We start from the raw sequence: 9,675 nt of genomic DNA on the forward strand, positions 1-9,675 counted from the left end.
AAAGACCCACTTCCTTCCAATGGGCACTTCAGGTTTACAGGCCCTCATGCACGTCTCTATCCAGGGACAACGTGGAGCCTCCCAATTTTTGGCTGCCCTGCCTAAGGGCTATACTATAATACACCCACTTCCTGACAATGGACACTTAATGTTTTGAGGCCCTCATGCATGTCTCTATCCAGGGACAACGTGGAGCCTCCCAATTTTTGGCTGCCCTGCCAAAGGGCTATACTACAAAAGACCCACTTCCTTCCAATGGGCACTTCAGGTTTACAGGCCCTCATGCACGTCTCTATCCAGGGACAACGTGGAGCCTCCCAATTTTTGGCTGCCCTGCCAAAGGGCTATACTACAAAAGACCCACTTCCTTCCAATGGGCACTTCAGGTTTACAGGCCCTCATGCACGTCTCTATCCAGGGACAACGTGGAGCCTCCCAATTTTTGGCTGCCCTGCCTAAGGGCTATACTATAATACACCCACTTCCTGACACTGGACACTTAATGTTTTGAGGCCCTCATGCACGTCTCTATCCAGGGACAACGTGGAGCCTCCCAATTTTTGGCTGCCCTGCCTAAGGGCTATACTACAATAGACCCACTTCCTTACAATGGGCACTTCAGGTTTACAGGCCATCATGCACGTCTGTATGCAGGGGCATTGGTGAACCTCACAATTTTGGACTGCCCTGGCAAAGGAAAATACTACAAAGACTCAGTTCCTCAAAATGGGCACATTAGACTCAGAGGCCTTTATGTACGTCTCTTCTCAGGGACATCGGAGTGCCACACAATGTTTTACGTAAAATCTTTCATGTATTGATCTCAAAAAGTAACATACATTAGCTCTATCTCACTATTGGGTATGTGCCCTTAACATTTCCGCTATGAAAAATCATTTTGGTGTCATTTTGGAAGGTTTTCTGGTGAGTCCGTAAAAATGGCGTAAAACGCGGACAAAATTATTCACAGCTGTGACTTTTGAGTGATAAATGCTTCAAGGGGTCTTCCCCATGCTGTTGCCATGTCATTTGAGCACTCTTCGGAGACTTTTGTGCCATTTTTAGGGTTTCTACATGCTGCCGGTGGTCATTTCACAAAAATACTCGGGTCTCCCATAGGATAACATTGGGCTCGGTGCTCGGGCCGAGTACACGAGTATCTTGGGAGGCTCGGCCCGAGCTTCGAGCACCCGAGCTTTTTAGTACTCGCTCATCACTACTAATAAACCTAAAAAATAAAAATAAATTGAATAAAAATCATGAATGTTGTGTTATAACAGGAAATTCGGTGTAAGAATGAATATCCGGGATGAGAGTTCAGCGAATGAGTTATAGAAATTGTTACAAAAAGGAGTGTGTACGGTTTATGCGTAAATTTTCAGAATGCGTACATGAAAATTATATGTATGTGAGAATGTCCCCCATGCTTTGTAAAAAGTTATTTATGAAAATGTAAATAAAATATATAAAAATGCCTAATTATTTATAATTTATGAGAAAGATATATATGTATGGAAGAATGTTATAAGGTGTCCAAGAACCATAAAGAAAAAGGGTGCATATATAATGTTAGAGGTCTAGAGTTCCACCAGGCTATATCACCCCTAAAGAAATAGAAAGAAGACCTTACTACCTGTGTACCCCAAAAAAAGCTATATTTCTTAGCCAGGATTATGGTGGAGATATGCACAAGTGAAATAAGAATATAAAGTAATACAATAAGATTATAAAACCAATATGTGTGCATTCATGCACCACCCGGTACGCTACCCTTGCCAAATTGCTCACTCTAGATCCCCACACGATCCATGAAGCCGTTCCCCCGGTCACACCGCCTGCTGCCGGTTCCCACTCATCCCTGGGGGAGTTAGGCGAGTGGTATCGAGAGCTACATGTCGGCACTGATGATACCCCCATACACCACAAGGAAGGGGTATACCGGGTGGTACAGGAGTATGAGCGGGTTTTTAGCAAGCACCCTCTAGATTTTGGGCAGATTAAAGGGGTTCAACACCACATCCCTACCGGTACACACTCCCCTATTAAAGAGAGATACAGGCCTATTCCCCCTGCGCACTACCAATGCGCCAAAGACATGTTGAGGAACATGAAGGAGGCAGGGGTTATTAGGGACAGCTGTAGTCCCTGGGCCGCTCCGTTGGTGCTGGTTAAGAAGAAGGATGGCACCATGTGGATGTGTGTGGATTACCGGAAGATTAACCAGATAACGCATAAGGATGCTTACCCTCTGCCCCGCATCAAAGAGTCCCTGGCCTCGCTGAGAACCGCTAACTACTTCTCCACCCTTGACCTCACCAGCGGGTACTGGCAGGTGGCCGTGGCACCGGAAGACCGAGAGAAGACTGCCTATGGAACCGTTTTGCTGTACTTGGATGATGTGATTGTGTACTCACAGACGTATGAAGCCCACCTGGAGCACCTAGCCGAGGTGTTCGCGTCCCTTGCCAAGTATGGGATGAAGTTGAAGCCCTCAAAGTGTCATCTGCTGAAACCCAGAGTGCAGTACCTAGGACATGTGGTTGGTGCGGAAGGTGTCGCCCCCAACCCCGAGAAGATCACCGCCATCCAAGACTGGCCGAGACCGACCACAGTGAGGGAAGTGAGGCAGTTTCTGGGCCTGGTGGGATATTACCGTCGCTTCATTAAGGGGTACACAAAGATGGCTGCCCCCATGCAAGACCTCCTCGTAGGACAGACCAAGGGTGGTAGATCCCTAGTAGCCCCATTGGTGTGGGAAGAAAAGCATGAGGAATCCTTCCGCCAGCTGAGAACAGCCCTGACCGGAGAGGAAATCCTACCGTACCCTGACTACAGCCGCCCATTCATCCTCTACACCGACGCCAGCAATGTGGGCTTGGGGGCTGTTCTATCCCAGGTCCAAGACAGAAGGGAAAAGGTAATAGCTTATGCTAGCCGAAAACTCCGACCGACTGAGAGGAACCCTGAGAACTACATCTCCTTCAAGCTTGAGCTCTTGGCACTGGTGTGGGCTATCACCGAGCGGTTCCGCCATTACCTGGCAGCAGCCAAGTTCACCGCGTACACAGACAATAACCTGCTGACCCATCTAGATACGGCCAAGCTGGGCGCGTTGGAGCAGCGGTGGGTGACCAGGTTAGCCAACTACGATTTCACCATCAAGTACCGGGCCGGCCGTACCAACGTCAATGCCAATGCACTCTCCCGGATGCCCCACCTGTCGGAAGAGGGGCCAGAGGATGATGACCTCGAAGAGATCGAGTTGCCTGCATTTCACCGGCCATTCACTGAGAAGGTGCACGTCTACCAACAACGGGTGAACCTGGATCCGCTGCCCCGACAGGACTGGCAGGAAGCTCAGGACCAGGCACCTGCTGTCCGCCTGGTCAAGACTCTAGTGGAACAGGGTTCTGCTGGGATAGACCCTGCTGCCCCTGCCGAAGCCCAACGTCTGTGGCAAGAACGGACCCGGCTATACCTACACCAGGGGAAGTTGTATCGCGAGCTGATTAATCCAAAGACTCACGAGAAGATCCGCCAGCTGGTGATTCCCCAGGCTAACGTGCCCACCGTCCTGCAAGCATACCATGATGGTGCAGTGCACTTCGGGTGGAAGAAGCTAGAGATGTTGTTAAGAGAGCGGTTCTATTGGAGTGGAATGCGGGAATCTGTGGAGGCCTGGTGCCGAGAATGTGGCCCTTGCGCATTGAGAAGGAAGGACGAGGCCAGCCAGAAGGCACCCCTACACCCGATCATTACACACCAACCGCTGGAGCTGGTTGCCCTTGACCATGTAAAGCTCACCCCCAGCCGAAGTGGGTACACCTACGCTCTGACCATCGTAGACCACTACTCGAGGTTCCTGGTGGTTGTCCCAGTTAAGGACTTAACCGGCCGCACCGCTGCTAAGGCTTTCCAGGCTTATTTCTGTTGACCGCATTGGTACCCGGAGAGGGTGCTTACCGACCAGGGTCCGGCCTTTGAAGCAGAGGTATTCCAGGAATTCTGCCAGTTGTACGGCTGCAAGAAAATCCGGACCACGCCTTACCACGCCCAAACCAATGGCATTTGTGAAAAGATGAACCACTTGGTCCTGGGCCTCCTCAAGACGTTACCACTGGAAGAGCGGAACCTGTGGCTGGAGAAGCTACCTGACCTGGTCGATATGTACAACAACATCCCTTCCAGCTCTACGAAATGCACTCCAGCATACCTGATGAGAGCTCGTCCCGGCCGGCTACCAGTGGATCTGGAAATGGGCTTGGAAGCTTCAGAAGCACTCCTGTCGACAGCTGAATGGGACACTCGGCGGAGGACACAGTACCGACAGGTCCAGGAGTATGTTGAAAAGAACTTGTGCCGGAGTCGGGGACAACAGGAGCAGTGCTTCAACAAGAAGGCGCCTGCCGGTTCCTTCCGACCTGGGGATGTAGTGCTGAAGCGGAAAAGAAGGGCCCACAAGCTGGATGATCAATGGGAAAAAACCCCGTATGTAGTCCAGCCCACAGGATGGGAGAATGGGAAGGCCTACCAGATCAGCCGTGACCAGGGGGGGACTTTGGCCACGGTTTCCCGAGACCACCTGAAGAAGTGCCCACCAGCATTGAGAGTAGCGGATGAGGCTCCAGTTCCCAGTCCAGTGGAGAAGGAAAAAGAGGTAATCCACACCATGATGGGTGATTTTCCAGCAGACTGGCCTACACAGAACGGTGCGGTGATCCTTCCAGTGATACTGTTCCCACAACCCGTGGATGAAGAAATGATGGAAACGGTTAACCGCGAGCCAGTGCCCAGGGATGTACCTGTACCCAGCTCCCCTACGCCTCCGCCTGCCCCACATGATAGCAGGGAGGAGGAACTGACTGTTCCCTCTGCCCCACTGCCTGTCACCACTGACACCGGACCCCGAAGGTCCACTCGCCCCAACCTAGGTAGACCCCCACTTAGGTACAGGGAAACTACTCTTTAAAAGGGGGGGGGGCTTTATGTGTTGAGTGTACCAGTTTGAAAGTTTTAAATGATAAGTAAAGATGATCAACCAAAGAAGTTTACCTGATTGAACCGTGATTAAACCGGCCGTTGCCGGCAACTGTTGTCCCCGTAGGGACTGTGCAACCATTGCGTAAGGAACTGCTTACGGACAAGCCCGAGAACTTGCAGGGCAACCACAAACTTAGTGCAATGTAAATAAAAATGTTTGTTGGCTTGACACCGTTACCGCCTCCGGAGAGGCTGATTTGGGAGGATGGGCCTGGAGGAAAGGGATGGCCTAGGCCCGCCACTACCGTAACCGGTGGCGATCCTCCGGGGGTTCAGGGGTCCCCTTGGACGTGGGCCCCCTGAAAGAGACAGAACCCGCTCGGGCAACTTGGTGCTGGACTGGGGTCAAGGGGTGCTGCCCGCTTCTTAGGGGCAGCATCAGGGCCAGGTTGTTTGGGTGGGAGAAGAGCGGAAGCTGTACCGTTGTAAAATGTTTATGATGCTTTTACATGTTTTACCGTTTTATTCTTTTTCAGTTGTGAAAATAAAACCGGTGATGGACGGGCAGCCCGCGGACGGTCTGCATTTTACTATAGGGGAATGTGGCGCCCTGGACAAGCCAGGTCGTCACAGGTACTACACCAACACACTCTACACTCCGGCTAGGCACACCGAAGCTAAACACAAATCCTAGTTGCCTTCCTCCAGGGGCTGATGTCCACACCAGGGGGTGGGCCAGGCGGTTGATCCCACCCACCGAGGAGTTCACAGTCCTGGAGGCGGGAAAAGGAGTCAGATTAGAGATCAGTTTTGGAGTTAGAGAAGTGAAGAGGAGAGGAGACTGACCGTGTCCGGGTGTGTGGCCCGGGCACTCAACAAGGTTGGCAGACGGTGGTGACCTTCTGCAGGAGAGGCTGATTGGAGTGAACCGTACGGACCGGGGATGGGCGGTGGCCCGCCGGTACCAGATCGGGGAGTGAAGAGAAGCCAGCACCATCCGGCAGGGCCTATGGACCCCGACCAGGCTAGGAGTCGCCGTAAAACCGGTCAAATCCGTTAGCGACAGGAACCTCCAGGGTTTCCCAGCAGTCAAGACCCGATTGAAGGCAACAGCTCACACCGTAGAGGGAAGCACAGTCACCGCCAAGGCTACAGTTCCCAGGGCCAGAGCCTGCGAGCAAAAGGGGCTCCCTCAGCATCCATCCAAGCTGGGGAGCGGGTTACCGGTGGGAAGCCCACTAGATTTTGGGGGAATAAAAGGGGTCCAACACCACATCCCCACAGGTGCACACCCACCCATCAAAGAGAGCTATAAGCCAATACCACCTTCACATTGCCAGTGTACCAAGGACATGTTGAGCAACATGAAGGCGGCTGGGGTTATCCGTGACAGTTGTAGCCTTTGGGCAGCTCTGTTGATCCTGTTAAAAAAGAAGGACGGCACCACTCCCCGTATTGAGGAATCGCTAGCTGCATTGAGAACTGCAAATTATTTTTCTACCCTTGATCTCACTAGTCACTATTGGCAAGTGTCCGTTGCTGAGGCAGACCGGGAGAAGACCGCCTTCGCCACCCCTATGGGTCTCTGCGAGTTCAAAAGCATGCCCTTCGAGCTGTGCAATGCGCCAGGAACCTTCCAGAGGCTGATGGAATGCTGCTTGGGACAAGATTTTAGGGTGTATAAAAAGGGAGATTAGATCCCGTGATCCCAACGTATTGTTACACCTCTATAAATATAGGCAACTGGATTTTCACAATGAAAAGGCAAAGGATAACGCCCGAAAAAGACGCCATACATTATGTCAGTGCCATCACTGACAAACCTGGATTGACCATGAAATACATCAATCCCCTTAAAGGTGAGTTAAAACAAGTTTTAACTAAATTGCCTTAATATTGTTATGCATTAGAATGACTGTCTTAGGTAATGATAAATATTTTCTACAGGAAGAGGAGTGTTTGCTGAAACTGAAATCGAAAAAGGGAGTTTTGTTGCAGAATATCGAGGCGAGCTCACGTATGCACTTACGATGGTAGACAACTACTCGAGATTTATGGTTGTGGTACAAGTCAAAGATCTAATGGCCCATACTGCAGCGAAGGTCTTCCAAGCACACTTATGCAGACCTCATGGCTACTCAGAGAGAGTCCTCACAGATCAAGGCACAGCCTTTGAAGCGGAAATCTTCAAGGACTTCTGCAGCTTTTACCGATGCAGGAAGATGCGCACTACACCCTACCATGCTCATACCAATGGTTATCAACCTGCTCAGGACTTTACCCCATATTCCAGATGTGGCCTTACAAGTGATTTATAGAGGGGTAACAATACGTTGGGATCACCGGATCTAATCTCCCTTTTTATACACCCTAAAATCTTGTTTGCTTTAGTATAAACAATAACATCATAAAGGTATAGCAGTACCGTTTCAAAGTTTCGGTGTCCCAAGCAGCATTCCATCAGCCTCTGGAAGGTTCCTGGCAAATTGCACAGCTCGAAGGGCATGCTTTTGAACTCGCAGAGACCCATCGGGGTGGCAAAGGCGGTCTTCTCCCGGTCTGCCTCAGCAACGGACACTTGCCAATAGCGACTAGTGAGATCAAGGGTAGAAAAATAATTTGCAGTTCTCAATGCAGCTAGCTATTCCTCAATACAGGGGAGTGGTGCTGTCCTTCTTCTTTAACAGGACCAACGGAGCTGCCCAGAGGCTACAACTGTCACGGATAACCCCAGCCTCCTTCATGTTGCTCAACATGTCCTTGGTACACTGGTAATGTGCAGGTAGTTTTGGCTTATATCTCTCTTTGATGGGTGGGTGTGCACTTGTGGGGATGTAGTGTTTGACCCCTTTTATTCTTCAAAAGTCTAGCGGATGTTTGCTGAAGACTTGCTCGTATTCTTGCACTAGCCTGTAGACCCCCTTCTTGTGATGTGAAGGTGTGGAGTCAGTGCCTACGTGTAATTCCTTACACCACTCCTCTGGCTGACTTGGTGAGCTGTCACTGAATGGGTGGGCTGAAGCAATGGTGGATGCTGCTGTTTGGATAGCATGTGTATCTACTGAGAACAGCTTATCAATGGTGGCAAATCGGAGCAGCTTAATCTCTTGCTCTCCGCAGTTCAACACTCTCATGGGCACTCTTCCCTTCCATATTAATGAATAAAACTATGATGTAAATAGCATATAGATACCCCACAAATGCAGATAAAAGTAGGTTATGGGAAAAGGGGGAAGAGAGAAACAGGAAAATAGTGGAATAAAGTATACCTTCCAGGTGGGAGAGGAAATGGCAGCACAGCCAGTGGAGGTGAAGCAAGGGGAGCCTGCAACTAAAGAGTTGAGAGCGTTATCACATGGTGACTGAGCCTGATTGTAACGGGAGCATAGAGGTGCCGATCCTGTCTTACCTGCGTTGGTGTAGAAGTGGGTGTCCTGTGGTGGAGTCAGCTATGTGCAGTGGTGGCCGTGGGTTCTTTTATGTGCGACCGTAGTAATAGCTGCGCCCACTTCCTGTATGGGAGTGGAATGCAGTGAGGGTAATGGAACGCACGCCTGCGCATTTGTGTTTAACGTCGCGCATGTGCAGAACGGAGAAAAGGCTGCGCTCACTTCCTAATGAAAGGGAGTGAGACGCATCTGGGAAGGGAAGGGAAAAGATTAGGGTTTGGGGATGATGAAAGGGCTTTCTACGGGCAAGGATGGCAAAGGGTGGCAGTGACGGAAAGTCAGGCAGCCTGTCCTGTCCTGTCCTGTCCGTCCGTCTTTTTGTATCATGAATTGGAAAGACTGCAAGGGGGAGGGGAGGTGCTTGTGTCCAAAAGGAGGAGTTATTCAGATTCATTGCAGTGGGCGGCGGCTGCAAAAAGCACCATTCTTCTTGTTTTTGCTCTGCAAAACAGCCTTTTCAAGGGTTGGCTTGGGTGACAAAATGTCTTCTGTAGGCGTGGGTTTGTCTCCCTCTCCCTAAGATGTGTCCGGTATAGGCCAGGGTGCCACTCAAGGCCGTAACCAATTCGGGTTATAGCTTCTCGGCCTTTTGGCTAAGATCAAGTGTAGTTTCGGAGGACGCTACCTTGGTCGGTACTGGAAGGTGCCTGGGATTGCACGTCTGCCGGCCTTGAGGAAGTGTGTGCGCCTTCTGGTGACACATAGCCCTCTTGTGCCTGGACGGTTCCCAGGCAACGGGAGGCGATCACCTTTGTTATTTTGAAGTCCTACTGATAAACAGAAAAAAAAAAAAATTAAATCTGTTCTTATCAGTTTAATATCTGATACGTCCCCTCTCTGGGGACCATATATTAAATGGATTTTTAGAACAAGGAGATGGAAAAAATCTTGCTCTGTCCACTGCACGCATTGACCTGGTATTGCAGTACCTCCAGGACCGGTGCACCCCTTCTTAACCCAGTTTCCAAAAGCAGAACTCAATTCACCTGATTCAAATGAGCCCCATTAGTGAATTGAAAGAAAGCAAAAACTTTATATGCACCTCAATTTGGCCAATTCACTTTTCACACTTTCACCCTTTTTTTTATCTTTCACACCTTTTACTTGCTTTATTGATGCAAAAAGCTGTGCCAAATAGCAAACTCATCTCCACTCAACTTGACCAACTCTGCTATGTCCCGTGCAGTATCTTATTCTCAGTCTTATCTAGATCATTTGCAATTGAATAGAATAGATCCCTTTTGGC

At 50.1% G+C, this 9,675-nt stretch overlaps 1 pseudogene; it reads left to right on the forward strand.

Annotated features, from left to right (window-relative positions):
• The first annotated feature begins 9,173 nt into the window (after positions 1-9,173).
• Positions 9,174-9,380, forward strand: LOC142260374 (U2 spliceosomal RNA; annotated as a pseudogene).
• The last annotated feature ends 295 nt before the right edge of the window (positions 9,381-9,675 follow it).

Source organism: Anomaloglossus baeobatrachus (genome assembly GCF_048569485.1).
Source record: "Anomaloglossus baeobatrachus isolate aAnoBae1 chromosome 11 unlocalized genomic scaffold, aAnoBae1.hap1 SUPER_11_unloc_1, whole genome shotgun sequence".
NCBI lineage: Eukaryota > Metazoa > Chordata > Amphibia > Anura > Aromobatidae > Anomaloglossus > Anomaloglossus baeobatrachus.